The sequence below is a fragment of the Limulus polyphemus genome, unplaced genomic scaffold (genome assembly GCF_000517525.1).
Source record: "Limulus polyphemus unplaced genomic scaffold, Limulus_polyphemus-2.1.2 Scaffold1815, whole genome shotgun sequence".
NCBI lineage: Eukaryota > Metazoa > Arthropoda > Merostomata > Xiphosura > Limulidae > Limulus > Limulus polyphemus.
Genome location: NW_013667425.1, coordinates 139,885 through 145,386, shown reverse-complemented (window position 1 = coordinate 145,386; position 5,502 = coordinate 139,885). Strand labels below are relative to the sequence as shown.

The 5,502-nt window shown below is 33.4% G+C and overlaps 1 protein-coding gene across 1 annotated transcript in view; it reads right to left on the bottom strand.

Moving 5' to 3' along the window:
• Positions 1–1,235: 1,235 nt before the first annotated feature.
• Positions 1,236–5,502, bottom strand: part of LOC106465034 (membrane metallo-endopeptidase-like 1) — a 71,261-nt gene continuing 66,994 nt past the window's right edge. The window contains exon 19 of the mRNA XM_022392850.1: positions 1,236–1,326. The gene's annotated coding sequence lies outside the window, so the exon portion shown is untranslated. The remainder of the gene's footprint in view (positions 1,327–5,502) is intronic.

Genomic DNA, 5,502 nt, shown 5'->3' with positions numbered 1-5,502 from the left:
ACACATTGTAACATTCGGGTAACATATCTATCTTTGTTGCTGAATACATATACAGATGCTTCATTTCTCTAATTGAATGCTGAGACATTGAATCGTGTATTTTAACCCTCATTACACATTGTAACATTCGGGTAACATATCTATCTTTGTTGCTGAATACATATACAGATGCTTCATTTCTCTAATTGAATGCTGAGACATTGAATCGTGTATTTTAACCCTCATTACACATTGTAACATATCTATCTTTGTTGCTGAATACATATACAGATGCTTCATTTCTCTAATTGAATGCTGAGACATTGAATCGTGTATTTTAACCCTCATTACACATTGTAACATTCGGGTAACATATCTATCTTTGTTGCTGAATACATATACAGATGCTTCATTTCTCTAATTGAATGCTCTTACTTCCAGGTAACGATCTAAATAAACCATGGAATTGTTTATGTTGGTTCCTCAATTAAACAACCTATATAACAAGAATCTGTGTCTGTGTGTCACGTAGCTCTCCCTAAACCGCTGATCGCACCGACTTCTAAATGGTACCAAACGAATAACGTTAGTCCCGAGGTTGACACAAAGATAAAAATTTCACCGTGGGGTGCCCCCCTGTGACACAGCGGTATGTCTGCGCGACTTACAATGTTAGAAACCGGGTTTCGATACCCGTGGTGGGCAGAACACAGATAGCTAGTGTTGCTTCCAGGTAACGTGCCCATTTATAACTTAGGAAAATGTATTTCACAAAATCATATTTTTTGTTCAATATTAACTAGTTAAATACGAAATTCTAGAACATTTCTCCGTCGTCGTCTTTTTGTAATGCGTAATGTTTGACAATTTAGATGGTAAACTAAGAAATGAGTATTTGCATAACAGAACATTTCTTCAACATTTGTTAACACTTCCATCAAGTGACCATCGTGATATTTCATTCTTGGACAAAGAGAAAACAGAATGGGTTTCAGAACAACAACAAAAGGTCGTTTTTCAGTACAAACAGTCTGAACACACAACAACGACCTGGCCCGTCAAATAAAATTTACATCCTAATTTCTGCCACTACCAAGACCTTGGAACATTTTAAATTCTTTTTCATTGGACTGAAAATAAAATCTGTCGTTGATAACCACACAACGATTTATTTTTTATTTAAACCTAGAAACCCTTATGGTATTAACCGATTGCAGATAGTTCGGGTTATATCTTTTAAACTGATATGTTTATGATTATTTAAACCTAGAAACCCTTATGGTATTAACCGATTGCAGATAGTTCGGGTTATATCTTTTAAACTGATATGTTTATGATTATTTAAACCTAGAAACCCTTATGGTATTAACCGATTGCAGATAGTTTTTAATCTGTGGTTAACCTAAATGTTTGTATCACTATAGTTATTTTAACTCATTTAACTATTAAGCTACAGAATGTTTATACTGATATAAGAGTACACCTTAGCTTGTGTTTATCAAGTTTTAGTTTTTACACAGTGTTTTAGAGTTAACAATTTTGTTATGATTTTTCTTATTGTGCTTATATATAATATATATATAACCATAATTTTTGCTGTACTGCTGTATCAGATAGTTTTATACTGTTTCTTAAAAGTTTTTTAAAATATTAGCAAATTTAGGTTTTGTGCTATAGGTATTGTTTGTCATTATAATATTTGTATATTATCTGGTTTTTGATTTGAATTTTCTTTTATACTGAACGGGAAAGCGTCAGTTTTTGAGTTTCCTTCTTAGGTTCATACCTCGTTTTGAGTAATAAAATATATTTCCTTTTTATCGGTTCATGTCGTGTCAACGTGTTTTTTAATTGATAGCCTTGTCAAAATCGAAAAATTACAGTTTTAAGGTACTTTACCAAGTATATTACAGTTTTACGGTACTTTAACAAAAACAGTATTTCCTTGTAAGCTAATTCTTTCTTCCATACATTATTAAAAAAATAGCATCTAGGGTTAATCGAACGACTTTTAACATAAAAAATGCATAACCAAAATTTCAATATAGATATAGAAACGTTTTTTTTTACACGACAATTAATTTGTTGTCCCTCATCAGAATTTGATTTAATTCTGTAAACAATCAACACTTAATTGCTCTGTCGCTTTGAAGTTTCTGGTATTTTGCTCCAAATCTGAATACCCCGTTAATATTCCTGTTTTGTAACAAATCCCTTTCTATTTGGCCAGATATGGAAACCGTTATTTTCTAAGAATAGCAGTTTATGGAAACTCTTATGACTAGAACGGTGCGTTTAACTTAACCATTAAATTATCGGCTTGTTTAGATATGAGAGATCAACATTTTTCATCATATCGAGTATTTTGTGTTTTTTGATTGTTACAACAATTAATGTTAGGAGCTGATCTCCAAAAATAGATGAAATTACTCATTTCCAACATACAACACATAGGAAATCCCAATATTAATTAGTGGGGTTAATTGCAATATTAGTAGGGATCCAATAAAGTCATTACCCATGAACAGTTTGGTGCTAAAATACTTTACAAAAATGTGTTTAAAAAAACCGATGGGATCCGGAAATCGCTGTTACTTTTAGGGTTAAGAGTTCTCAAAACCAGCATGATTGACTGAACTCACCTACTGTGCTAAGCTCATGTCTAATATGCAGTTTAGCCCTCTATATACCAAAATATTAAATACAAAAAGAACAGAAAATCAAACTATTAAATATCCGTCACTTATAGTTGATTTTTCATAAGCTCAAAAACTTTATAAACAAATAAAGCACATGAACCTAATATTCTACAAGGTTATTTAAAAAATAATAATCTAAAAAGGGGAATATGGATCTTGAAAAGATTACAGAAACAAGATTGGTAACTTAAAGTGAAAATGCAATCGCAAAAAAAAAAGTAAACAAACAAGCTTAAGGTTGAGACATAGCGTTGACATTATTTTCTTTTAACCTACAAATCCCTATTTTGACTCTCCTAATGTTTAAACTTTTAGACATGGAGTCAAAATAGGGATTTGTAGGTTAAAAGAAAATAATGTCAACGCTATGTCTCAAACCTTAAGCTTGTTTGTTTACTTTTATGCGATTGCATTTTCACTTTAAGTTACCAATCTTGTTTCTGTAATATTTTCAAGATCCATATTCATCCTTCTTAAATTAACAAGTTTTAATAACCTCGTGTCTTTATTTTTTGTCTATCATGGACAAAAATCTGTATAACAGCAATAATGTTGTATTTGAAATAGCTTAATTTAATGAAATACGTAGTTGGTGTGCGATGTTCTCTTGAGAAACAATGACAACCTTTGGAATGGCTTCTTGTAGATTGGATGGCTATTGCTCCTGATATCATTGCCACAATGTTATCATTTATAGTGGTACTGTATATATGATCACTATGATACATGGTGATCAACATAGCATATGTTATGTATATGCCTGTAAAATATATATAGTTACTATATTTCTACCCTGTAGCTATATGGGGAGTCTGTAAACGCTGGATCGGAAGGACTAGTGAACTATACTGAAATGGTGCATGAACTAGATTTTGTAACTACACGAGTTTTATACATGTATGGTTTATAGTTTTTCTAAGTTGTTAAGCCGTATATATAGATAGCCATATGAAATTTTCAAGTTGTATAGATGTATGCATATATAAGACAATGTGTCATAATATAATATCATATGTATACAAATGATCATTTTTAATATTTCTTCCTCCTCTCCGCTGGCCAGAGTAAGGCCAGTCACAGTTTTTCTGCAGCTAGCCAGATTTACTCTTAGTAACATTCTGCACATTCTACAAGATTAAAAACGTGTTAATTAACAATTATTAGTTGATTATATTGATATACCTCCCACCCTCCCTTTTTGATGGAGTTTGGGTCTTGGTACTTCTACGACTCTCTTATACTGTGACGATCCTAAATTTTGGTGGGCCGTTGCGGCTCATACTTTATCTGCAACTAAATATTTTCTAAGTAAAATATGTAGCTAAAAAAGTTTTGCTTCACTCTCGCCTAGAATCGCCATCATTTTCTCCATCTCCTGTTTGCACGATTCTTGCTACTCCTTAGTCATCTTAAAGGATGGCTACTCTATTTGCAGTGTCAATAATATTTTCGCAATCACGCAGTATTGGGTATTATTCGACACTTACCATCAGCCATCATCATGATTGCCAATCCGATACTCGAAACTGAACATTGTGCTATCTTTTAAAGTATGGCTTAAATATTTCTGTTGTAGGAGACAGCCTAGATGTTTGAATAACATTTTAGACGTTTCTGTAACATGGCTGAAATCGATCGTGCAGCGGTAAAAAACAAACAAAAACAAAACCGTGATCCCGTCAGCAGTGTCGTGTCTGAAAGAGCAGGAACCCTATACATAAACGAATGATACGCAACATCAATACAGTTGCAACAATAAGCTAATAATCGCTATATTGTGTGTATCATGCGCAGCACATGTAAACATTAAATTACATCCACGGCCTGCACACAGTTATATACGTACGCATGCAGTAGATTATGAGACTCCATATAAACCACAGACTACATTAAAACGATTGGATGTCAACGGTTATACAGCCGCTGTTACTTGCTAGGTAGTCAAATAAACTTAAAAACTACCCGACACAATACGCAATGATGCGTTTAGTAATACTGTCCAGGTTTTATTACAATACTCATAGCCATTTTTGCTGTAGGCTGGTGGAACAATATTAAATAATAATAAAGAACAAATGATTCATGATAAAAAAAAAAGTGTTATTTCGCTGCTTGTATCACCAGGGGTCAGTAGAGGCACAAATTGCACAAGCCATCTTCAGAGGTTCTGTTCTATGCAGCTTTAATACACAATTTGTTTAGTTGCTCTCAAAATCAGCAAATTAAGAAAAATAAAGGAGGTTACGAAAGTTATGTAAAAATACTGGGTCCGTTGTGCTGTCCTGGTGGTTAAGGCGCTCAACTCACAATCTGCAGGTCGCGGATTCAAATCCCGTCACTCAACATGCTCGCCCCTTTCAGCGATGGGAGTGTTATAATTTAACGATTAATTCCAATATTCGTTGATAAAAGAGTATCCCAAAAGTTGGCAGTGGTTGATGTTGACTAGCTCTAATCTGTCACCTCAAAATTATGGAAGCTAGCGCAGATAGCCCGTGTGTAGCTCTAGGTCGATTTCCTAAATAAAAAAAAACCTACAGTATTTAATAGTAAATGATGTGTTAAATGCTGCTGTTATTATATGTAAGATACTTTTGAAAGTAGGAAATCTAATTTATCGTGTTCTAGAATGTATTGGCAGTTCTCGTTGTATAAAACTCATCGACTCATATTTATTTTGAAATATGTAAATCGAGTGCTAAAATTCTCTTTTTTTTGTGTGTGGCAGAAATGAATGGAAATAATTGGGATTTTACCCAAGAAATGCTTTTGTTTTTGTTTTGAATTTCGCGCAAAGCTACACGAGGGCTATCTGCGCTAGCCG